General features: G+C 39.4%; 1 protein-coding gene across 2 annotated transcripts in view; it reads right to left on the reverse strand.

The window, feature by feature from the left end:
* PRR5L (proline rich 5 like) overlaps positions 1-27,451 on the reverse strand; it is a 959,912-nt gene that overhangs the window by 392,046 nt on the left and 540,415 nt on the right. For both annotated transcript variants that reach the window (XM_044082833.1, XM_044082832.1), the window contains exon 4: positions 25,745-25,834. The gene's annotated coding sequence lies outside the window, so the exon portion shown is untranslated. The remainder of the gene's footprint in view (positions 1-25,744; positions 25,835-27,451) is intronic.

A 27,451-nucleotide genomic window follows, 5' to 3' on the forward strand; every position in this document is an offset into this window, starting at 1 on the left:
GCCTAGCATAGGAAGTAACTGGTGAAGAGTCAGGATCTTGAATTTTGGAATGTCCAGAAAGGTGTTTAGAGTAGACAGGCCCACAATAGGACGCCATGATTTGTCTTTTCTGGGTACCAGAAAAAGTCTGGAGTACAAACCTTGTCCCTTTTCCTCTTCTGCTACTAGTTGAATTGCCCCCATGTTTAGGAGGGAAAGTACTTGTTTCTGAGCCTCTGCCACTGATTTGGGGGCAGGTCTGGCCACCTGTTTGGAGTTGGCAGCAAGTGGAAATGAAATCTGTATTTTTAGGACACTATATTTAAAACCCATTTGTCCTGGGTTATAAGTTGCCAGTTTTTTTGAATGAAGAGCCAGTTTCCCCTCCCAAAGGGGTGGCTAAGAGGTAAGTGCTTGGTAATTTCAAAGAAATGTCACTGAGACTTTTTACCATAGGGTGGTGCCTTGTTGTTTCCAGATTTGGAAGTGGAAGCACCCCATTGCTTAGTTCTGAAAGTCCCTTGGGACTGAAACCTGGTGGTTTTGGAATGTCTTGGTTTGGCCGTAGTGGCTCTGGAAAGAGCTGGAAAGGACCAGTTCTAAGTAGGCCAATGCCTACTAAATCTAGGAGGTTACACTTGTAAGAAATCTTTCACAGTTTGCACAGATTTAGTTTTATCTTCATCTTTTTTAGAACTTCTTCAGTCTTATTTTCAAATAAGCAGTCCTGCTGTAAAGGAGCATCCAAAAGTTTTGCTTTAACATGATCAGGTAGAGATTGCTCCTTAAGCCAAGCATGCCTTCTAAGCACAGACCCAGTAACAGCAGCCCTACAAGAGGCCTCTAAAGAATCAAAACCACATTGCAAAGTATGTTTACGAACTTGTTCAGCTGAATGCAATAAATCCTGCAAATCTTTATTCTCCACACAGTCAGAAATCAACATAATTTTCTGTTTAAGCAGTCCCATGATATGCTGTTGATATTTTAGCATATGGAATTGACAGTTTAAAGCCCTGATTGCTAAGGTTGCAGAAGTATAAACCTTTTTACCCCATCTATCCAGCGCCCTGAAGTCTCTATCAGAAGGGGTAGAATTTTTAGCAGTAGAAGCCTTAATGCCCTTGGGCCCCTGAAAAATGGTTTTAGGGTCCACAACAGGATTTATGAAAAGGAATTTGTGGGACTCAGGAACCCTGTAGTACCTGTCTGGTTTGCTAGGAGCTGGAGGCAAGGAATCAGGGGCCATACTGGATTCCAAAAACACATCATCAACAATATCTAGTACAGGAGGTATAGCCAAAGGCCTATACTGAGGAAGAAGAAGGAAATCCCTAAGCCTCTTTTTGGATTCAGAGAAATACTGACTTTCCCAGTGGAAATGCTCCCTTAAGGTGTGTAAAGTTTCCCCAAAAAGAGAAATCCTCCGGTGGAGAAGCAGAGGGAATGGAATCCTCTGCATCAGAGTCCTCATAAGTAGGTATGGACAAATCCAGATCATTAGAGGAGTCAGAAGAAACAGAGTCCTGTTCAGAAGATTCATAGTCAAATTCAATCCTAGGCCTCTTGGAGGGGGCGGGGGGGGGGTTGACTACCCCTGATTAGAGTAATTAAATCTTCAGCCATTTTGATCATTTGTTTTTTAGGCATAGGGGTCTGAACATGTGGCCTGGACATCGGTTTTGTAGACATAGATCGAGACTTAGGCCTTAGCATTGAAGTTGGAGTCAGTTTAATATGCAAGTATGTAGGCCTGAATACACCCTCAGAAGCCGGTGCCTGCTCAGCGGCTCTGGACCCATCCAAGGTAGAGACATCCATGGGTTCCATATGTGAATCATCTTGAGGCATACCAGACTCCGAATGGGTCTCAGTAGAGGCCTGCAAATCAGAAGTAGTGGGTATCAGGGGCTGCGAAAGCACCTCACTGAGTACCGGTGAACTGGCGACTGGCTTAGGAGAAGAGTCGTCGGCAGTTTTGGACCTCAACAGCCTGTCTCTGTCTTTTTCTTTGCGTTTTTTTGGTATTCCGGTAGCCGTATGGCTAACTGTCATCATTTCTGGACAATTAAACCGCGAACCGAAATATTTTGAAGCAAAAATATACCGACGATGGATAGTGTGCTGATTAAATAAAGCACAAAACCGACAGCAAGGTACGTCGTGGTCAGGCCTAGGCAAGGAATACAGTACAAATGAAAATCCTCATGAGGTATTTGCTTCCACAAGTAATACAGTTATTAACTTTTACTGACATCGGTAAGGAGCAAGAAAAAGTTTCCCCAATGGGGTACTTAGCGTTGAGTTGAAGACTTCGGTTCTGAAACTTGAAAACGAAAATTTCAGGAGTTGGCCGACCGGCACTTGCGAACTCCTTCTGCTTTGGGCACCATGAGGCAAGAAAGACTGGGGTAATGGCGTCAGCTGCATGTTTTATACCCCTGATGACCTGATGTCATGGAAGAAGGACTGCAACCAATGCAGGACCAAAGACTTTGTTAATCAGGCTGACTGAGGGCAACCTGCCAGCAGATTACCCAAATGTAATGACTGCAACAGTGAAACATGATGAACATCAGAAAAATCACTGCAAAAACTCTAAATGCAAGTCTAGCTGGAAAAGGATAGATATGATGTACACACACACTGCATTACACCCTGATCAATATTCAGATATCAGGAGAAAAAAGAGAATTAAATATCAAACTCAAACTTGAGCCCTTTTCAAATCAGGATAAGGTAATAGGGAGGAACAAAAGGGTTAAAAGACCTGTAGATGAGTGGGAGTAAGTAATATAGCTAAAACTTGTTAACCGTCAGTCAGGAGTTCAAATATAACGTTCCAAAATTTCTGGTAGAAGGTCTGTTTACGAGGATTAGTTAGTAAAAGTTTTTGAGAAGTAATTTATTTGATAGCTAGCTCCTTAACCCCCCCCCCCCAGGACATCTTGGAATGATCTATCCAGTGTTTAGTAATACAAAATTTGACTAAAGGGCAAAGTGTAACTAGGATATGAATTTTTAATTTTGTTATATTAAGGCTGGTAACATAACATGTAATAATGCCATTTCCCAGGACAGGGTTGATTTGTGGTAACCCATTTTGTCAAACCTCACCTTGAGAGAGCACCAAATGCTATGGGAATATCTACAAAACCACAAAATACAAATAATATCTGCATATGGATAAGAGCAGCAGGAACATGAAGTGGATATATTCAAATCAAATGTGTTTAAGTGGACTAGAGTGAAATATAAATTATTTGTAACCATAAATTGTGTATAGGTACGTTTTTTAAAAGGCAAGAACTGAAGGGTAGATTTAATAGCTAAAAGTTTCTGCTCCACTGACAGGTTAGTCCCTTGATAATCACAGTAATCTGCAAAGACACATTTTCCCTGATATAAAATTGAAGTGCTTCAGAAACTTGAAGTGCTTTTCTGTATCTATTAGTATTTCTTATGAGACTGTACACTACTTACAAGTCATTGGTTCAAAAAGTCAGCTGGCCTTTTTCATATAAATACTGTGACTGCGGATTAATTTTTAGACAACACTGACGATTCTCATTTGGCAAAATTGGTTTGTCTTTGTGAATGCTGCTTTTTTCGAATAAATATGTTTTTACTAAAATTTTGAATGTTGGATGGTTTCACTTTGATATATTATACATCCATGTACCTACCCTTGAGATTCATGCACTTGGCTTTTGGATTATGTCTCAACCTCCCTCTCTCTCTATATATATATATATATATATATATATATATATATATATATATATATATATATATATATATATATATATATATATATATACATGCATATAAAGCAAGCAGAAGGATATATAGCATAGTGGAAAAAAATATAATGGTGGAACAAGGTGGAAGTTTAAGGACACAGAAACAGAGATTACAGTTTTGGAGGCATGCCCTTAAGGAGACTAGCAATAATTATATAGAATATTTCATTTGTAAATTGGCAGACAATTTTATAAAGACTAAGGTAGTGAGATAGTGGGGAATGGAGACACTGGAGACTGGGCTATGTACAGGCAAGCAATATCAGGAAGTAACTGGAGGAAATTAATAGAATAAGCATAGTACTGGGTAAAAATAAATAGGAAGGGAAAAGCGATAGAATGGGATATTAGCCAAGAAGGCATTCAACCTGCAGCCTGAGGCTGCCTTCTGTATCAGGCATTGTTGGTAGACTAGAGACATGGTGGCAGAGTACTGGATGAAAGGCCTGTTCTGGTAAGAGTTTTACAATATTCAGTACTTCATTTACTGTTGGCTTAATGTTTTTACACTTGCATATGACTTCTTTTTAGGCTACTAATACCAATAAACTTAATAAGGCTTTGAAAAATCTAAAGTACAAATCGATAGCACCATCTCCTTGTTCAACGTAATATGTTCTTTCAAAATGTATTTATTAATGTATTTATTTATCAGCCTTTGATTACTGAGAAAGTCTGATCCCCATTTTGGCTGAGGTCTAGGGGAGAAAAGTTCCATATAATAAATATTTGCACCAACAATTAGCATAAGCTAATAAATACAAGTATGCTATATAACATTAAGGTAAACAGAGAATTTTTAGTGATTCAGTGATCGTATATACAAATTCAGGGCCTATACAGGCCAATTAAGAGTTTATCTTATTGCTGATCCTGATATAAATGTAATACTCTTAAACCATTGTCCTAAAGCCCCCTTAAATATATCCAAATCATTAGTATGCCTTATATGTATGAGCAGGGAGTTCCATAGCCTCCCTTTTCTATGGTGTAAGAAAGAGCTTTTCAGTGTAGAGCTAACAGTGGGAAAACTAACCATAAAGTTGTTCCTTGTGCTGGCACTGTGAACTACAAACTCAATACCAATTGTTGCTGCCTGAGCTCTAAAATATAGACATTTGTGAACTAAAATTAAATCACCTCTGAGTAATCTGTAACCTGTCAAAAACAGGGAAAGATGTCTGAGTATCACAGTTGGATAAATTACTAAGATTCACAGGTTCATAGCTTTATACTAGGCTAATGACCACTAGGGTCTTTACAAGCCAAGCTGTGTAACCCAAGCCTGATTTGCTCCCAAGTTCCTTGGATGCTTATATCATATTCTATATTATGGGGTATGTTGGTAAAGAGGTAGCTAAGGGTTATGTGGGGGTATGTTAGTTGGGAATTGATTTACTTACTGTCATCCTCTGTCCATCAGAGATAAGGGGCCACAGTGGGGTAGAATCTGCAATTTTCCATCCAATGATCAAAGTTTCATTTGAATATGGTCAGGGATGAACTCGGCTTTATATAGTTGGAGACCATATTCTACAGTATGCTGATCATTTGAGAAACACGTTGGTCTTTCCAGCATTATTTATTTATGTCACAGGCAAGTTCAGGTCTTTGGATCTAGTGTTTTTGCTGCAGTTTGTTGAGTCTGCAAGAGATCCATCAGAGCTGGATCTGAGGATGCTTATATGCCAAGCATAGATCACCACTCAGTAACCTGTATGAGACTGAGTACAGAGTAGGGCCTTAAGATGATCTGTGTAGTACAGGGTATTCATATCCTGGATTCTCCTGGTGAGGAACCTTTGAGGGTGTTACAACTGTTGCATGTGCCTGGTTAGGTAGATGCCGAAGGGGGAATTGTACTCAGTGATGAGTCACATAAGGGCTGAGTAGAGTGGTACTATAAAGTCCTTGGAACTGGATGCCATACCCTTGCTTATGAGTTGGGTGACATAGAATGGTTTTCTTACTGTCTTGGCTATGTGTAAGTTAAAGGCTAGATTATTGCCAACATATGTTTTCAGATCTTTAATTATTGTGACAAATCTTAGGGATGATTTATCAATGGAGTAATTAACTTGGGTGGATGACTTCCCAAAGGGCACTATAATGCATTTTTTGCATTGAGTTTTAATCCATAGCTTTGACACAAGTCATTTATTTGTGTTAGACTCTCTTGTGGGATGTTGGTATCCTGAGGGAATCTACGATGGCTCCCAATTTACAGTCATTTGCAAATCTGGTGAGCCAAAGGCCTTTGACATTAGTCTTGACTAACAAGAAGTAGATGCTCTACAGGAGCAGTCCCAACATGGAGCCCTGGAGTACTCTGCTGGTGACCGTTCTCCTTATAGAGTTGGTGTCACAGACCCTGACTTCTTGGGTCCTATCTGTGAGCCAGCCAGTAACCCAGTGAATTATGTAGGGACTTTTGCCTAGTTCTGAGAGTTTGTCAACAATACCTGAGAGGGATATTCTATTGAACACCATGGCCACGTCAAGGTAGGTGGTATGCACCATTTTCCCCTCATCCATAGTCTTGGTGACCCTCTCAAAGAAGTCTACCAGGCTAAATAGACAAGACCTTCCCTATACAAAGACAAATTGGAGTGGCTCCAATGTCTGCAGGTTGCCAGTATCCTTGCTGACCATTTCTATGACAATTCATTCCAAGACTTTGCTTATTAGACTTGTCAGACTGATAGGTCTGTAGTTCCTGGGATCAGTTGTTAGTCCACCCTTATGAAGAGGGATGACTGTTGTGGCCTTCTGTTCACCTCAATAAATACAAAATGAAGGGACCAGCACTCAAAGGCAACAAATAAAAACTATTTTATTAGATTGTATAAACAACCTAATTAAATTACACAAACCGGTTTCGGCTAACACAGCCTTTCTCAATGTGACTTATCCAAAAAATGTAAATTCAGCCCATAATGCATCCAGCTACTCAATTTATACTCACTTCTTAAAGTGGTATATTCCTTATTCATTTAGTGATTCTTGCTGCTTAACTACTCATAGTACAACCACAAGTGATCCTAATAGGTCATGTTTTAGGCTATTTAAGAGGCAACCAGGGATACTGTCTGGGCCCATTGAAGCAGTGATTTTGGCCTTAGTTGGGGGATATGCTAGAAGGGATTTTACAGGGGTAGCAGGGGTGAAGTTAGAGCTACATTTATCAACCAGTAGATTTGCTATAGCTCTCTCATCAGTGAAGGTTCTGCCATTTACCATCAGTTCTGCACACTGCTGAGTGTGACCTTAAAGGTTCCTGACATAGCTGAAGAAGGCCTTGTGATTATCCCTAGTCTGGGAGGCTATCCTGACCTCAAAATGGCCTTGGACCTTTTTAGACCTTTTACTTTATTGTTTAGTTGAATCAGAGAGCTGTTGTCTCTACGAGAGTTGCTCTTTCTGATTTTGGTCATGACTTTTTCTTTTGTTATATATTCTGTTAAGGTAAGCGTTTCACCAGTTGGGTTTGTTTGGTGTTCGATCTTCTATCAGGTATGGCAGCATCACCACAGCCATTTACATGATTGTACAGGGTGTGTATAAATAATTCTGCATAGGCAGCTGTGTTCTCAGGGTTTGGGGGAGTCAATAATTTTGACAAACTGTAACTTAGTATGTAGTTTGCATTAGACCAGTTCCTAACGGTTTACTATCAAAATGTCGATCACTCATCAGCGAATGTGCATTTCATTGACTTCTTTATATGAAATCCATAATGCCGATTCCTCATACTGTCGCAAAAACACCGAAAGTTGACATTTCCAACTGCTCCACATCTAAAAACAAGTGCAAACATGGGTCAAAAAGGGGGGTGAGATTTTTCATTTCGGAATACCGGAGTTCGACATTTTCAACTGTCGCTGTTTTGGAGTTTGGTTACTGGTGTCGCTGATGTGCGATCAAAATTTTGACTGTATGCCATTCCTGTTACATATTTAGTTGAGTTTTCCACATTGATTTTTATTTCAAGAAAGACAGCTTTGTAGTCAGACCTTGCTAAAGAGGACGTGACATAGGGGAGGCAATGTTGTCCCTTGTTGGTGAGTACAGTATCGAATATGTTTGATCCTGTGGTTGGAGTGTGCACTATCTTGATAAACTCCATGAAACATTGTGCCTGTGAGTTAGAGGCAGTGTATGTTTCCCAGTCTACAGAGGGGTAGTTAAGGTCTCCCATGAATAGGGTATTTGTTTGGATAGTGAGTGCTTCTAGTAAGTCCAGGTAAGAGTTATGAGCTACAAAGGTCAATAGAGAGTGACCAGTTGCTGGCCAGAATGTGGTAAGGAATGTTGTCTATGAATACTTGGATGTGGATGAACTCCAGGGCATCATCCTGTTTATCCAGCCTGGCATTGTATTTACTGCTAATGCAGATCAAGAAATTCCACCTTTAGTCCCTGTCTGTGCTGCTGTTGCTCTAAATGTATGGAAGGCACTGTAGCCTTGTACTGCCAGTATAATTTCTGAAGCTTTAAACGAAATGTCAGTAACAGCACAGATGTGTACATTCTCCAAAGTGAGGACAGCTTGTAGGATACAAAGTTTCTTGTTTAGGCTCCTAGCATTGAGCAGTAACACCTTAAGGTTGGTTTGATTTTTTTTTTTGCTATGTTGGTAGTTTTTCCAGAAAAAGGCTATAGGTTGGTGGATAAAGTTTTAGCCAATATCTAAAAGCCCAGGAGGACAGGTGCAGCCCATCCTTGGCAAAGTAATGTGGTTTATTAACCATATCCTCCCATGCTGATAGATACTGGAATCCCTTGGAGTGACACCAGAAAAGAAGACGATTATTAAAATCAATCATTTTCTATTCATACTGTGGCTTCATCCTTGGTGAAGGTAGAATGCTGCTCAGTGCAAGACATGTACCTGTCTGTGACACATATTCAGAGAGATCCACAATGCCTTTTTCATATAGTGTAGTGAGGTACATCTCAGGACCCACATGGACTATGATAATCATATTGTTACTTGTGGTACAATGACTTGAGAATGTATATGTGATACTGTGGAGACTAGCTCCAGATAGACATCTAACCATTATCTTTTCCTTGTCCAGCCTGGTGGGAGGAGCACCTGTGTGTCACACCTCCTTGTACAGCCGGGTGGGAGCAGCATATGTGTGTTATGCAACAGAATCCCCTATAACAACAGCACTAGGCACTAGCATTTGCTTGCCTTATAGATTTTGTTCTTGAGGGATCATTGGGTGTAGGCTTACGTGTGGTGTTAAGTGTTGCTTTTGGTGTGTGCTTTATTGATTGCTGAGGATAGGTGATGCTGTTTGATGGCCTGGGAGGTCAGTGAGGTTTGGAAAGGCTTTTTTTAAGTGTCTCATCATAAAAAGGTCTGTGTGTGTGGTGAGCGGTATGTGTGAATGATGTAGTTTGTGTTCTTGACAACTTTGTTTGCAAGTGAGATTTTTGCCTCCAAGGACTCTTTATCTGTCTAGTGATGGTCTTCTGAATGCACTCAAGCTTATTCAAAGGAGAGACTCTCAATGCCTAAAATGCACCACAATACTTTGTTATTGGGTGACTGCTAGATGTATAAACATTCTGAAAAAAGATGAGCCAGCACGTACAGTTCACTCGAACCCAACTTTATTTTAAAGCAGATTCCCCTAAATATTTGGGAATCCTAAGTTACAAAGCATACCGGTTTCGGCCATGTCATGGCCTTTATCAATACTGTAAGTTCTATACAATTCAGGAAACCCGACCCCTAGTGAGCAACCAATATATAATCCACATTTAAAGTGATATGTATCCTTATACAATAAATAAATATATTGGAACAAGACAACATTTCTACCCCCATAATGGTCATAATTCAACATAATAAACATGTAGAATACATTTATGATCATAAACATCCTCAAAATTATTGTAAAAAACAAGGGAATGTACCATAACCAAAAATAGGTGGATAATCCAATTGGGTGGTTTATTTAGACCTGGGTTAAATATGTTAGAATAGACTTTTTATAAGTCATGTATACATATTATGATCTATAGAATGGTGGTTTATGTACCATTTATGGATTTTGGTTCAAGGGATATTTGAAAATTAATAGGAACATGGAATATGTATATACTATTTCCATGTTTCATTGAGTTGAGTTTATGACATCATAAATTTTGTGTATATATTATACAGTATTTGGATAGCTTGAACCAATATTGTGATACTTGTGGGAATGAATATTTAAGATCAATACAAATTTTGAGGTTTATTAATATATAAAACATATGTCATTTATATAAAAAATTTTTTCAAAATTTTTTTGATTATTTTTCAAGGCCCACAAAAAATTTTGGTTATGGTACATTCCCTTGTTTTTTACAATAATTTTGAGGATGTTTATGATCATAAATGTATTCTACATGTTTATTATGTTGAATTATGACCATTATGGGGGTAGAAATGTTGTCTTGTTCCAATATATTTATTTATTGTATAAGGATACATATCACTTTAAATGTGGATTATATATTGGTTGCTCACTAGGGGTCGGGTTTCCTGACTTGTATAGAACTTACAGTATTGATAAAGGCCATGACATGGCCGAAACCGGTATGCTTTGTAACTTAGGATTCCCAAATATTTAGGGGAATCTGCTTTAAAACAAAGTTGGGTTCGAGTGAACTGTACGTGCTGGCTCATCTTTTTTCAGAATGTTGATCGATTGGTTGGAGCCGTGCACGTTGTCCGGCGTGCGCGTATCCTGGTTCGGAGTTGTTTTGCTAGATGTATAAAGCCTAATCAAAATGTCTTTGTCTCTACCGGAAAAACATCACTAGGGTGTTATTAATAAGCCCATAGCATTGTGTAATAATCAGCCTGATATGCTCATCAAATTTCAGTGTAGAGTCCACTAGTATCATAAGCATGTTAGTGGATAGGACGATATAGTTGTTCAGTGCATATGAGTACATGAGGTTATTTGTTAATTTAACAGGTGATCAGTATATTAACTGCTCTATATAGTGTACAGCATTCTGAAGCCACATATATCTACAGAACATTTATTATTATTTTACAATGTATTACGAAAATAAATAATTTTAATACTCAGTAGATGAAACACATGCATATTTTATCGAAAATTTTTTACTTGCGACATCTAAACAGGAAAGAAAAACATGAAGATTATATGATACTTGCTTTGGCTGCATAAGGAGGGGACTTAGTGATGTTGGTAGAAGAGACTGTTTTGTTAATTGGTGTAATGTCACTGGGATTTTATGATATATGTTGGATAAGATCAAAACAGGAAGGAAAGCATGATTGTTATGTTGATGAGTATAATGTCATTGGCATTTTATAATATATTTTGGATAAGATCAGAATACAAAGGAGAGCACAACTGTTTTGTTGATAGGAATAATGTCGCTGGGATTTTATAATATATTTTGGATAAGATCAGAACAGGAAGGAGAGCGCAACAGTTTTGTTGATATGTATAATGTCCCTGAGATTTTTAAATATATTTAGGATAAGATCAGAATAAAAAGGGCAGTATGACTATTTTGTTGCTAGGTATAATGTCACTGGGATTTTAAAATATATTTAGGATAAGATCAGAATAAGAAAGAGGCTTAATAATGGGGTGATACAAGTACAGGTTTGTTTTGTTGACAGGTAAGCTTTGATGAGATCTTAAGCTGTAGATGAGATGATATACTTTTGATGTTTGTTGAGGGAGAGAGTTCTGCAGTTTAGAAAAGTATACACAATAAAGGCAGTCACCCTTATGATTTTTAGATTTTTGAGTAAAGATCAAGTGTTTAAGTGAATGCAATTCTGTGTGAGGTGAGTACTAGTTTAACATCTGGCTGGTGGCAAGGCATCTGTCTGGGATACAGAGAATGCTGTGGACAATGTTAATGTGAGTGCAGGCCAGTAAATTAGGTATCTGCATTTGGCTAAGGGACTGACTTTCAAGACGATGTATTTGGTTAATGTGGTTAATTGCAAACTTTGCAGTTTTATTTTAAGATTGCTCCATATTTACTATCTGAGAAGACTATATGCTAATCAAAGCTGAGGCTTACAGGAGACTAAGGAGTAGAAATGTTTAATTATACAATGACCCCCCCATTAATATTCCAAAACATGCATGCTGATTGGTCAGCATGCACACTGCAAATCAAAGACTTATACTAATGGAAAAAGGTCCGATCGCCCAGACTTTTTCCATTAGTATAAGTCTTTTTTTTTTTACAGCAATGGAGAATGCAAGATCTCTGTTGCTTCTTAGAAACTGTCTCGCTATGTTAAACTCCTTTAACATAGCGAGACACTTTGTAAAAAGCAACGGAGATCTTGCTTTCTCCGTTGCTTCCACCCACAGCTCTGATGTACTGCATAAGCATACACATGCACAGTATATCAGAACTGCCGCAGAATACCAGAGAGCTGCGGAAGTGCAGCACAGAGGCATTATACAATGCCATTATTTAAGAAAAGTAGCCCGAGTGGCCAAACAAAGACAACTGTGGGTAAATCCAGCATTACCCACACCCAGGCATGGGTTGTTGCTTAAGCTATGCTCTTATGTGCATGCTTTGATATAAATTTTTGACGTTGTATAGAAGTCCTACTTTATGGTTGTTTCATTGAACTGCATATTGGATGTGCTGATCAAATTTTAAATCTATAGTCAAGTATTATACCCATAGTTCTCATATTATTGAGTAAAGAATTTTTTTAAGTAACATTAGTTTAATTGCTGGATTGGAGGTGAAAACACCATTAGCTTAATTTTTGGGGGATTTAGCAGTAGTTTAGATTGCTCTATCCAGTTTTTAATTTTTCTAAAGGAATGTTGTAGGTTATCTTGTAGCTGTTCGAAGACGCTGAAGATAGCGTTGAGTCATCTGCATATTGGATTAGTTTTAATGCGTGACAGAATGTATGCATTTTATTAATAAATAGAGTAAGGGTCCTAATATTGAACCTTGTGGCAAAACTAATGTTTATTGAGGAGTTGACAGCTCGTTTATCCAACCTACACACTGTGTTTGGTGACTAAGGTAACTTTTAAACCAAATGACTACACTGTGCATGAGGCCAGTTTCTTGAGTCTGTGTAATAGTATTGGATTTGAAACTGCATGAAATACTTCTTATAGGTCTAAAAATAGGGATGCAACCATTTTACCCTGACTTCATATTTCATGAATATTGTTTTTGAAAAATAGTAAAGCTGTTTCTAGACTATGGCCTGGCACTTATTCATGGTGTCATGTGGAAAGTAATTTGCTGTCTGTTGGGTAGTTGATCAGCTGTAGAAGGACACATTTTCAAGTATTTTAAATGGAGGGGACAAAATGGCTGTAGGTCTGTAGTTTGGTAGTTTAAGCAATTTGCCACGTTTACCAAATCCTCCTCTTGTAGGGGGCTGTATCCTCCACACCCCTACTAATTATATATACCAACTCTGAGATCACACTACAGTGGGAAAAGGGCAGGTTTCCTTATACCTACATTACTGGTAAGAGAGTATTATGTTCCTCTTCATTTATGTTGGCCAGCTATGACTGTTTGATGAAATTATTTATGATCATATGGCCTTTTGATTAAAGGAGGTTTCAGTGGTCTGTGTACAATGAATGGCTGTTCAATGAATGTACCCTTCAGTTAGTAAACATATACCCATTTCCAAATGGTGAAGACCGGGATATGATCGCTAATTGTGCCAGGTATAATTCCTGCATGGGTAATTTTTGTTGGCAGCATCCAATCCGATCCAAAATACTTTCTTTTTTAGTAATTGTATCTGTCCTTGTGGTCATATGCATTAATTGTGTTAATCTACATGACTGATGGGGAGTGAATACTGCTGGGCCAATCAACATGAAGTCACCCAGGATTATTGTTGCAACAGATATATTTGTAGTTAGCCAGGTAATATATTCTCAGAGGTTGATTTGTCTGCAGTAGGTGGTATATACAGTGTTGCTACATATTTTGATATTTATGAGTTAATTCTTAAGTGTAGCTGCTAGGATTACAACATTACTAATGTTTGGTATTTGTGTGAGGTGCAAGGCAGTGTGGTTACACTACCAACTATTTTACTGGTATACTCATTACAAGCAATGTGTAGCCAGCAGGTAGTATTTCATCATTTCTGTGTGTGAGATTTAAGGCAGGTTTCTGTTACTGCTATTATGTTAGACATGTAGAGAGATATTCAGCTTACATGAGTCTGCTGTTTTATTCTGCATACTATGAGCTTTATATGACATAGTTTTAATCAAGTATGGCTGTCCCAGAAAGGTGTATTAGCATTGCTCAATATGGCAGGTCCTGGGTTAGGGTGAATTTGCCCATATTTTAGCAGTAATTTGTACTTACGTTTATGCTGATGTCTGGACTTTCTGCAGTAAGGTTTGGATATTTCTGATTTGATTCATTCTAGATGTTTATTTTGTTGGCAGATATTAAAGAATTAACAGGTCAGAGATGTTAAATATGAGCATGTGGAGTTTATTTTTGTTCTTTTTTCTGTTTTTACAAGTGCTTCTGTGGTGGCATGACAGTAATAGTAGTATAACGTATTAAGTGGCATGTGGTAGTTGGTGAGCAGAGATGTGGAAAGAACAAGTAAGACTAGAAGCTGCAATATTTCATACAAGTCATGTTTGCAGTTAGGTTGTGGGCACTTTGCCATCCAAGGGAAGTGGAATGTTGCTTGTTTTTCTTTAGTCTAATAGTATAGGGTTACTGTTATTAGATGTATAGGTGTAATGCTGAAACAGAATGGAAAAAGACTGATCCACAGCATAGTGGTCAGAAAGTAAAAATAAAAAAACACAACTATATGTATGTGGGGAGGAACAAAGCTCCCTATGGTGAATTGGGGGTCTCCACTTTCACTGAAGAATGGATATGGAGATACTAGGAATAACCCATATGGTTTGTTCCTAGACTTGAGTTCTGTACTGTTTGCCAGACTGGGACTGAATGATGTCAAACTGTAATCCAAATGTAACTCAAACTGTTGGTTTTCTAGCTTCATTTACCAGATGGGGTAGTTATGTGATTAAAATGATGGACTACAATTTTTGCAAACAATACAATATTAGTAAGTTTAAAAATGCATTAATTCCATTGTGTTTTTAGTTTTGCCACAGTATGAGCTTGTATTTAAGGTATGGCCCTGTTCCCATAATAACATAGATAAAGACTTTCTTGTTATAAATTCTATGGTTAGGTGATTTTTTTTTTTTTTTTACTTTTTACCTGATATTTTACATTACACAGCCAGTAAGAAAAATATTCCAAGATTCATAATGATAGTAGGTGGTTGGCTGACATTTCATGAAGTCCTTGCTATTCACATCTTTCTTTATAACTTCTGCTGTATACTCTGCAGTTTTACAAAACACCTGTGGTGGTGGTGCTGGTGCTGCGGTAGCATTGTTGCCTCACAGTAAGACGCTGTCCGGTTCGATTCTCAGCTAGAGCGTCTTCTGCGTGGAGACATGCGTGAATGGGCATACCTTCGTTGAAGGTTGTGCATCAGGCCCGGCAAGCAGGTACGTAAAAAATCAACTGCCAATCATTAGTGGACCGGAGTTCCGCTGTGGCGACCCCTAACCGGGAAAAGCCGAAAGACACAAACAAACTCTGCAGTTTTACAAAACACACTTTTTTTGTCTGTTATGATTGTTAAATTGTATATACTCTGTAATATTAATAGTTGTTGTTTGTCTTTTTGGCTTTTCCTGGTAAGGGGTCGCCACAGCAGAACTCCGGTCCGCTAATGATTGGCAGTAGATTTTTTTATGGTGCCGAGTTGCCAGCCCGACGCCCAACCTTCAGCGAAGGCACGCCCATTTACGCATGTCTTTCAGAGGCCACTCAACTGCGGGGAGGACATGCAGACTCCACACAGAAGGCACTCCCCGCACACTAGCTAAGAATCGAATGGGAGAACCTCTTGCTGTGAGGCAACAACGCAACCGCTGTACCACCGTGACACTCTGTAATATTAACAGTAAACTGTCTATTTTCAAGCTCTCCAACATTTTGTAAAATGCCTCAAAATATTTCTCTATATATCGAAAACAAACAATTACTTTACTATAACTACATTTACCAAATCACTTAACCTTAAACTTATGACAGATGCCATTTAAAACCCATTTTAAGACAGTATTAAGAAAAGTATTCTAGCACTAAATTGGATTTGCAGTCATGATAGTAGATAACATTCAGGCAGCCATTTGTATTAGCTTATATCAGAATTTTGAGGTCTACTTTAGTAGGTCACGTATTTACTTTTTTATCAGTTTTCAGTACCTAAACATATCATCACTCATGCTGATCCAAATAATGTTTATGTTGTTTACATTTTAAATTTATTTGACTCCCTTATTAGACTACCCTATTTGGCCATTTTTTCAAATTCATGAATACCAACCCATAAAATTCAGTTCCTTGTCATTCCACAACTAACTCTGACCCTATTTGCAGTCATCTTAGGATGAAGTGCCATACAGGTGGTTGTGTAATTACCATCACTGTGAGAACCTGTCTTCCTTAAAATGCTTAGACATGCAATGGCTACACAAATGTATGTAAGTTAGGTCACCTTATGTTCTATCGGTTCATTGCTGAGTCTTTTTATTCACATCTCTGAAGTCTGTGCTGTTTCTGTTTCTTACAAAACAGGATATTCATGCATCTACGTTTCTTGATATCCTTCCCAGCAATAATCTGCAATGTCATCTATCTAGTCCTCACAAATACAGTCAGACCTTTGTTTTTTTTTGGGGGGGGGCTTATTCACTTGACCTTACAGACATTGCAGATGAATATAGTAATTCTCCATTAATCGGCCAGCCTGTAAAAATAAATATAACAAATATATTTGACTGGAAACAAATCTGTTAGCAAAGGTAAAGAATGCAAGGTAATGACACTATGTTAGTCATGACAGATGTGTGCACTTGGCTCCTGAAAAAAAACACACACACACACACACGAATGAGTAAGACAAATGCAGCTCCTAATTCAGACTAAGCCAAGTGCTTCAGAAATGAATTACTAAAAGCACTAATGGAGCCCTACTACACCTGAAAGCATCAGACCAAGCAGGACCACTTCTGCTTTGTGACCCAAAGGTGCTGAGAAAGGTTGTGTATAGTACAGCAGATGGAAACGAGAAGTCAGACTGTTGTGGCATGTGATAACTAACTAGAAAATTTAAAACATACAAAACCAGTCATTACATAGGACTTCTCCCTTTATTCAATGATAAACCAGCGTTAAAACCAAATGATTGAGCCCTTTCATCTTATTCATTTAGGACTTCTTCAGAATCAGCTTACTAAATCTAACAAAGCTCCTTTTGTACATTAAATACATAATTGATTAATTAAACTTAGTCAGCTTAAAGAAATACATGCTATATAAAACAACTGCCACTAAATATGTAAAACAAAATCATTTAACTTACATACACACGATGTTCTTCATTCCACATTGCTGCAGTCCTAACACTTGGGTAGTCCGCTGTCCAGTCGGCCCGAATACCAAAGTATATGGCTGACGTCGGTCAGTTAGACTGGCCAGGGTACTAACGCATGACCGACGCCATATCCTCAGTCTTTTTGCATGGTCCGATGCAGAAGCAATTTTAAAGTGCAGGTTGGCGTTTCTGAAGCCAGAGTTTCAGCAAGTTTTCAGAGACCGAATCAAAAAGTTGGCTAAGTACCCGTGGGGAATATTTTGGTTTTTCTTGCCTCAGTATTTAACCGGATGTCAGAAAAGTGAATAACTGTATTTCTTGTGGAAAACAGATACCTCATAGGGATTACCATACTTTGTGTATACCTTGTTTAGGGCCTGAAACGGCGACGTTGGGATGATGCTCTTGTGCTAGATTTAACACGCACTATTAAAGAAGGTTAGACTGTGCCAGGTTAGTGTTTGGGAAGCGTTGTAATTATAAAATGCCGCCGGATGCTCCGGGCAAGGACAAAACAGCAAAGCCTAGAGGGAGGAACCGACAGTCCCAGGCGTCGGTTCTTTATCAGTGGAGCCGGAGGTTTTGCCAGGTGTTTCTTTGGAGTCTCCGGGAGAGACTTTACTGTTACAGGGTGTATCCTCTCAGGAAGTAGGCCAGGCTGAGGGGCTTCTCAGGTGGCTGTTCTTCCCTCTCTTCCTAAGGTGGTCAGAGCCTCCCTTCTGTTTCCAAGGCTTCTTTGAGGGGCAGGCCGAGTTTTGCTTCAGTGGGGTTTCTCCTAGTACTTCAGGGTCTTTGCCTAAGAAACATATGCTTAAAATGGCACTATGATAAGGGTTCTATGCCCCTCCTGATAAGAGGCCTAGGGTGGAGTCTGAGTTTGAGAGTTTTGAGCAATGCTCGAGGCTTCTGAGTCTTCAGCTGAAGACTTGCAGGAGTACCCTCCTTATTCTGATTCTGATGTGGATGATTCTACTCCTTCAGCTTCCCTCCTGAGGATTTTTCATTTTCAGAGACTCTGCATTCCATGAGGGAGCATTTTAAATGGGAAGGTCAAGATTTCTCTGATTCCAGGAAAAGGCTTAGGGAATTCTTGTTTTACCCCAGCACAGGCCTTTAGCTATACCTCCTGTTTTGAATGTAGTGGAAGATGTGTTTGCAGAGGCTTCCTGAACTGATTCTTTGCCTCCTGCCCCAGTTAAACCGGATAGGTATTATAGGGTGCCTGAAGCTCATAAGTATCTTTTTAGAGTCCTAGGGCAGACCCGGAAACTATCTCTCAGGGGCCTAAAGGTGTGAAGGCCTCAGTTGTTAAAAATCCTGTCCCTCCTGATAAAGAGGCAAGGGCTTTGGTTAGATGGGGAAAGAAAGTGTATACTTCTTCCACTTTAGCCATGAGGGCGTTGAATTGTCAGTTTCACATGTTAAAATATCAGAATTACCTTCTTTCACAGTTGAAATTTAAGGTGGATGCTCTGGCGGAAGGTATTGAGTGTAAAGAGTTGCAGGATTTAGTTTATGTGTCTGAACAAGTGGGTAAACATTCCTTGCAATGTGGTTTTGATGCTGTGCAGGCCTCCTCCAGGGTGGCTACCACTGGTTCTGTTCTTCGTAGGCACGCCTGGTTGAGAGATCAGAACTTAGCTGAGCATGTTAAGACAAGGATTTTGGATGCTCCTTTACAGTCTGATGTGTTGTTTGGTTCGCCTGTGGAAGCAGTTTTAAAGAAGATGGAGGACAAGGCTAAGTCTATGCAAACTGTTAAGGATTTTTTGCAGGTGCAGCCTCCAAAGTTTAGTAGAAATTGGCCTGCTAAGGGATGGACTTATCCTGCTTATGATTCCCAGTCTAGGGGTAGGTCTAGACGTGGTAGGGGGAGAGCTCAAGGTGCTTTTAGGCCTAGGGCAGGAGTTCACCTGCTCAGACTTCTGGTGAGGGCAGGGGTCAGTCCTTTCGTAAGCAGACCCAATGACCTGCCTTTTCAGCTGCCAGTACCTTCTCGCCTGGCGGCACCTCTAGGAGGAAGACTGTCTCTTTTCAAAGAAAATTGGGATTTAATTACCCAAGACAAATGGGTTCTGGATATCATTCACCACAGTTACAGGTTTTATTTCCATACCTTGCCTCCTTTCAAAGGCATGCCAGACGTTCCTCCTCTACAAAGGCAAGAGGCTCACAAGCAAATTTCTCAGTTACTCCAAATAGGGGCCATTCAGCCGGTTCCTGTGCCAGAAAGGGGCCTAGGATTTTATTCTCGCCTGTTCCTAGTACCAAAGAAGGGGAATACGTGGAGACCAATTTTGGATTTATCTATCCTCAACACTTATCTGGACATTCCCAAGTTCAAAATGTTGACGTTACAACAACTTTTACCTCTGCTGGGCAAAGATCACTGGATGGTAACTTTAGATCTCAAGGAAGCTTACCTTCATGTGCCTATAAGACTAAGTTGCAGAAAGTATCTGCGTTTCGAGCTGGAAATTCTCATTATCAGTTCTCTGCATTGCCCTTTGGCTTATCTACTGCCCAGAGTATTCACAAAGGTTCTGGCTCCAGTGATAGCTTACTTCAGGCTAAAAGGAATTCAAATCTATCCTGACTTGGGCGATTGCCTGATTCTGGCTCAAGAAAAGGAAGACCTTCTACAGCATTTGGAATATGTCATAGCAGTGCTAAGATGCCTAGGGTATTCTGTGAACGAAATAAAGTCCAGTCTAGTACCCTCTCAAGACATGTGCTTTCTGGGTGTGAGACTGAATACAGCAGCCCAGATGGCCTTTTAACCCCGGACAAACAAAAGAATCTTTCCAGTTACTTCCATCAACTATCTCTTCAGTCCGGGCTGACTGCAAGGACAGTCCTTCAAGCCTTAGGGTTCATGGCATCTTGTATTCTGGTGCTTCCCAATGCCAAACTGCATATGAGGAAGCTACAATGGTATCTCAAAAATGTGTGGACACAGCACTGCCAGCATTTGGACACTGTCATTCAAATAATACCTTGCATTCAAATGGAATTTTTGTGGTGGGCTCAGGAATGTCACCTAAACAAGGGACTCTCTGTGACCCAGCCAGAGGCGAGTCAAATTCTAACGACAGATGCCTCAGACATTGCTTGGGGAGCTCATCTCAATGGAAAGTGGATACAAGACAAGTGGCCTGCCAGACTACAGCATCTACATATCAACATGAAGGAGATGTTAGCAGTCCAGTTTGCATTAATGGCTTTCAAGGAGTTACTTCTTCCAGGGCAGGTGTTGATTCTAACAGACAACACAACTGTCATGTGGTACATCAACAAACAAGGGGGAACACATTCTTACCCATTGTGCAGGCAAGCAATGATTTTATGGGAGACTGCGCTAAGCTTGCAACTAACTCTTCAGGCAAGGTTTCTGCCGGGAGCACAGAACTCCTTAGCAGATGTGTTAAGCAGACAAATCATGGATCCCCACGACTGGAAACTGGATCTTCATGTATTTCAAAAGTTGACAGTGACCTGGGAACTCCAGACATAGATCTGTTCGATTCTCCACTAAACCACCAGCTGCCAAAGTTTTGCACAAAGAGGTTTCATCACACAGCTTGGAAAGTGGATGCTCTTTCTTTCAGTTGGAAAAATCTTCATGTGTATGCGTTTCCACCTCTGCCTCTTCTTCCAAAGGTGCTTCTAAAGGTCAGACAAGACAAGCCAAGGATGATTTTAATAGCTCCAGATTGGCCTCGCAGCACTGGTACCCATTACTGAGGAGTCTGGTAAAGAAGCCTCCATGGCCTTTACCCTTGATTCCACATCTGTTGTCTCAGAAGGACGATCGTCTGCTCAGTGTCAAGCTTATATCTCTTCATCTAACAGCCTGGCATATTATGTTTTGAAAGACAGCAGCCCTCAACTTCCTCAAGTTTTAAATGTGATTATGGAAGCCAGAAGACCTAGTACAAGGAAAGTGTACGAGAAAAATGGAAGAGATTTTTATTTTGGACTGCAGCAAAGAATTTGGAGATTTCAGAGCCTAATTTGAGTGTGGCTCTTCAATATCTTACTGAGTTATTGGACAAAGGTTTGTCTTTCTCTTCCATTAAGATTCATGCTGCAGCAATTTCAGCTCACTATGATTGTGACCCACCTTTGTTTTCACATCCTTTGTTCAAGCGATTTCTTAGAGTGGCAAGAATATAAGACCCCGAGCTCCTACTCCTGCTTGGGATCTCAATTTTGTGTTGGAGAAACTTACTCTACAACCTTTTGAGCCTGCAGCTACTGCTGAACTGAAATACTTGTCATGGAAGACTGCTTTTTGTTGGCCATTACTCCTGCAAGAAGGGTTTCTGAGTTACAGGCCCTTATGGCGGTTGAGCCTTTTGATTTTTCATAAGGATAGGGTATCATTACGTACTAATCCTTCCTTTATGCCTAAAGTGGTTTCTAGTGTGGCTTTAAACCAAACTATTCATTTGCCTACGTATTATGCAGATCCCCAAAATAAAGGGGAAAAGATTTTGCACACTTTAGATGTACACAGGCAATTGCGTTATTATTTGAGCAGGACTAAGGATTTTAGGCAGTCTCAGCAGTTGTTTGTTTCTTTTGCTTTGAGTTCTCAGGGCAAGCCTGTGTCAAAACAAACTATTTCTAGGTGGATTGGGTTTTGTATTGCATTTTGTTATTCCCATCATGGCAAGGAGATTCCAGCTGGGATTAGGCCTCATTCCACTAGGGCTACTGCCACTTCAACAGCATTTCTAAGGGGTGGCAACTAAGGATATTTTGGAGGCAGCTACTTGGAGTTCAGTGCATACTTTCTCTAAGCATTACCACCTTCCTCTCTACTCTAAATCTAGGGCTGGTTTTGCCACAGCTATTTTGCAAGGCATGTTGACAGCTCCTGCTTCTTTATGATTTGCCAGCCTCCCTTACCTCTGCTTTGGGATTCTACCCAAGTGTTAGGACTGCAGCAATGTGGAATGAAGAACATAGTACAGTTTTGTACCTACCATAAATGTAGATGTTCGAGGATCCACATTGCTGCAGTCCCCTCCCTCCTTCCCCTCTGTGTTTAGGCGTGGTTGTGTAGGTGAGGTTATATTCTGCTAATTTTGTATATTTTGTATATATATATATATATATTTTGGTGCAGATATGTTGGGAGTTTTTGGTTTTTGGCCTTATCTTTTCAGGGTCTTCTGACATCTGGGGCAAGAAAAGACTGAGGATATGGCGTCGGTCATGCGCATTAGTACCCTGACGTACTGACGTCAGTCTAATGCGCCCTGACCGACGTCAGCCATATACTTTGGTATTCGGGCCGACTGGACAGCGGACTACCCAAGTGTTAGGACTGCAGCAATGTGGATCCTCGAACATCTACATTTATGGTAGGTACAAAACTGTACTTTTCTCATAATAGAAATTGAAATGAGATTAAAATAAATACAAAATACAAGGACACGAATAAAAATTACCCACCTATTACGTTGATGCCCTAATATTTAAAACAGGTTGTAGGGAGATACAAGTTTGTACTCACTAAGAAATTCAATGTTGTTGACACAATAATAGAAACTAAGCTCTTCATTAGGAACCTGAATTTAGCTGTTTATTACTGTGAACAAGAGAGTGGCCGCGGTGGTGCAGCGGTTAGCATTGTCGCCTCACAGCAAGTGGTTCTCCCGTACGATTTTCGGCTGGAGCGCCTTCTGTGTGAAGTCTGCATGTCCTCTCCATGGTCGGATGATGTTAAAGACATGCAGGTAGGCGCGTGTGTGAATGGGTGTGCCTTCTTTGAAGGTTGGGTGTCGGGCTGGCAACTCGGCACCATAAAAATCCACTGCCAATCATTAGCGAACCAAAGTTCCGCTGTGGCGACCCCTAACCAGGAAAAGCTGAAAGACAATTATTATTGCTGTGAATAAGAAAAGACAGACAAACAGGTGTTGCAAAGGAGTCCTATGGAAGTTAAGAAAAAAAGCATTTTCAATCCTTCCTTACATCCTATACTTAATGTTTTTGAAAGGGCTATAATTGAGGACCTGTATGCCTTGGAAACTAGAGTCAAAAACATCCCCCTAAAATTTTCTAATTTGAATAAGAAAGAAAGTGATTTATTTAATTCTTTAAAGAATGATAGATCTGTTCATGTAATGAAACCCGACAAGGGCGGGGAGATTGTTTTATATGACTCATTTAATTATTCCAAAGCTATGTTAGATCTATTACGCGATAGTAATAAATTATTCCAAAGCTATGTTAGATCTATTACGCAATAGTAATATATATATATATATATATATATATATATCAGTATCATTGAATGAAGTTAATATAGGTTATAGGAGAATTGATTCCATTTATGAAGAGTATTTAGTTGAACAAAGAATTACAGCTGACACTTATGAGTTTTGGAAAGTACAGAACTCTATAGTGGCTACCATTTTTGGTATTCCAAAAATTCACAAAAATCTTGAAAACCCTCCCTTCAGGCCGATAGCTACTGGGAGAGGGTCTAAAACGTATCCCACTGGTATTTGTGTAGATAGATGGTTGAAATCTATTTATCAATCAGTTAATTATATAATTATCGACTGTTGGGCTTTTTTAGTAAGACTTAAAGAAGGAATTTGGGATAAAGGTATCATTTTTGTAACTACTGATATTGTTGAGCTCTACACGTCAATCCCAAGAGACAAAGGAATGGTACATTTCTACGATGCCTTAGTAAGGTGTTCGAATTTTACATATGATAAGATCAATCTAATTTATGGTCTAATGTCTGTTGTGCTTGACTATAATTTCATATTTTTTGAAGGTGAATAGTATAAGCAGATCAAAGGGATGGCTGTGGGAGCCTCATGTGCTCCCACTTATGCCAGCTTGGTGTTGTATGACTGGGAATCTAATTACATCTTTAATTGTAGTTATTACCAATGTCAGGTACCAAGATGATATATTTATTTTATGGAAGGGACCTGAAGTAGAGATAACTAATTTTATTGTTTACTTGAATGAGACTTCTGATTTTTTATGAGAAACATGTGCATGTAAGTTAAGTGAATTTGTTTTACGTATTTAGTGACAGTAGAGAAGATGAATGAAGATCAGCAGGACTAAGACAGAATATATGTGTGTGAATGAGTGGGAGGATAGAGGAATGGTGAGGATGCAGGGAGTAGAGGTGGCGAAGGTGGATGAGTTTATGTACTTGGGATCAACAGTTCAGAGTAATGCTGAGTGTGGAAGAGAGGTGAAGAAGAGAGTACAGGCAGGATGGAGTGGGTGGAGAAGAGTGTCAGGAGTGATTTGTGACAGACAAGTACCAGTAAGAGTGAAAGGGAAGGTCTAAAAGAGGGTAGTGAGACCAGCTATGTTATATGGATTGGAGACAGTTCATAGGTTCATAGACTAGTACTAAGCTAACTGCCCTTGCGAGCCATTTTAAGCCTAGTTAATTATCCCTTGTGAGACTCAAACCCTGCACATTGTGTTTGTAAGGCAAACACCTTAACCATTAGGCCACCCTCCCAACCCTAGTGGCATTGACAAAAAGGCAGGAGTCAGAGCTTGACGTGGCACTGGGTGTAACGAGGATGGACAGGATTAGGAATAAGTATATTAGAGGCTCAGCCCAGGTTGGAAGGTTTGGAGACAAAGCCAGAGAGGCAAGATTACGTTGGTTTGGACATGTGCTGAGGAGGGATGCAGAGTATACTGGGAAAAAGATGATAAGGATGAAGCTGCCAGGTAACAGGAAAAGATGGAGGCCTAAGATAAGGTTTATGGATGTGGTGATAGAGGACATGCAGGTGGTTGGTGTGACAGAGCAAGATGCAGAGGACAGGAAGAAATGGAAACAGTTGATCTGCTGTGGCAACCCCTAACGGGAGCAGCTGAAAGAAGAAAAAGAAGTGGCAGTTGTTTTATATAGCGTGTGTTTCTTTAAGCTGAGTGAGTTTAATTAATCATTTACTTATTTAATGTATAACAGTAGCTTTGTTATACTTAGTGGGCTGATTCTGAAGACTTCCTTAATGAATAGATCAAAAGCACTCAATCATTTGGTTTTAACATTGGTTTATCATTTAATAAAGGGAGAAGTCCTTTGTCATGACTGGTTTTGTATGTTTTAAATTTACTAGTTGTTTTTTTTTCACCATGGTTTGATTTATGTGCTAACTAACATGACCACGTCTAAGGATGTTTCTACTATTAACTCCAATGACATACTGCATGTAGCATGCACTGTGCAATACATGACATACTCTATGTAGCATGCACTGTGCAACACATGACATACTGCATGTAGCATGCACTGTGCAACACATGACATACTGTTAATGACAATCTGTTAATTACAAAAATACATTGTGCATGCTGTTGCCCTAATAGAAAATTGAGCTGGGTGTGATGATGACTGAGGAAGTGAGGCCTCTCACAGGCATGATAGTTAGTATTTAGACTTTACCTCCTTCCACTGGTCATTCAACGCTCTTTAGATTGTCCATCATCTGTGTTCTAGAGGTCCACATCTAACCCAACCAGGGGAAATGGAAAGCTGGAAAACAAAAAGCTATTGGTATGAAACCAAAATAAGGAAGATAAGGAAGAGATTCATATTAGGAATAAGTATAGATAAGTTTTGCTAAACAGTTTTATTCTAATTACAGACAACTAAACAAATAAAAATCAGCTAGCTCTGAAGACTAATTACCATAGAGATCAGTATTTTGTTTTTAAAAACAAGCCGACAATCACACCTTCATCATTTGAGTAAATCATCAGAAAACTATGCATACATGCATATGAAAGACAGAAATACACTTGCAACACAGAAATTTGCGCAAGCAGTGAGTTCCCAGCATAACTTCACAGTTATGCTACTTCCTTGTACCCCATAGACTTTCAGAATATTTGGGCTGAAACAGCAGTGATGAAGGTTACTGTCTGAGTCATAAGACTTCAAAAGTCAAATGTCAGAGGCTGCTACAAATTGAGAGTTTGTTTAGTACAGGCAGTACAGCCAGGCTTGTGTGTAAAGGAAATGGCAGTGTGTCTGGCTGGTGTGACCATCCACATTACTATGAGACAGCTGCAGGTACTGAACACAGCATACTGATCTCTTCCTTGAAACCCACAGGATGCCAGGGGTCATGTCCTACTTCCTATGGTTCAGCAAAAGCACATTTTTACAGAAGAACAGATAACATACCATTCATGTTTCAACAGTTATTGCAACCACCCTGTCAACAACAGAATGTCTAAATGTCTTACAAACTGAAAGTGTACACCTCAGTATATTTGTATTATAAAACTGACACATAGAGACATAACAAGCCTGTAATGATTACCTCTCAACACACACACATGCACACACATGCACGCACATGCCTACACATAAATAGACATGTATACAAATGTAAGCAGCTAACCACAGTAAGGTAGACATGTAAAGCATGTAGTACAATAGTTTTAATGCCCTAATGTATTAAAAATCATCAGCTTCATTTATATACAGAGGGGGAATACATATACATCAGCTATATCTGTATCTATTTATATAGCTATGTTTATTTTATTTTATTTGTTTTAATTATAATTCTGCAAACTATTTCAGTGTAACATACAGTCACTAGAATCTAGTGAACATGAAATCATCATATATTAGATTGTCCTGAACTGAACACAGAGAAAAAGTACTTCCTCACACATACATTACACATTACTGACCTAACACACAGCACTCAAAATAAACAGAAGTATTACAGGAGGGGGGTATAGCCCTCTGAGTCCTAAAGTGGACTCTGCACCTCCTGATTTCTTCCCCAAATGTTTATACCAGTTTTGAGGTGATAGCATCTCAGAACAATTTACATGAAGGTAGTGAGAATATTTTATTCTTCTTGCCTTTAGCAGCTTCCACTTAGAGCCAACAGATACAGTTACTCAGACAGTTTTGACAGAGCAGGACTCCACAAAGTTACATTTGATATACACAGGATCATGTGAAGAATTATACCTGTAACTGTATAAGCTCAATGCCGTTAAAATCAGCAATAAATGACTAAAAGAAACCATCTTCCTGCTTTCAGTAAAGAAACTTAGACAATTTATAACCTAAATGTAAAAAGTAGAATGAGAAAAAGATGGATGCAGTCTAACAACTAATAAGTTA

This window comes from Protopterus annectens, chromosome 9.part0 (genome assembly GCF_019279795.1).
Source record: "Protopterus annectens isolate FY-2018-M chromosome 9.part0, PAN1.0, whole genome shotgun sequence".
Taxonomy (NCBI): Eukaryota; Metazoa; Chordata; order Ceratodontiformes; family Protopteridae; genus Protopterus; species Protopterus annectens.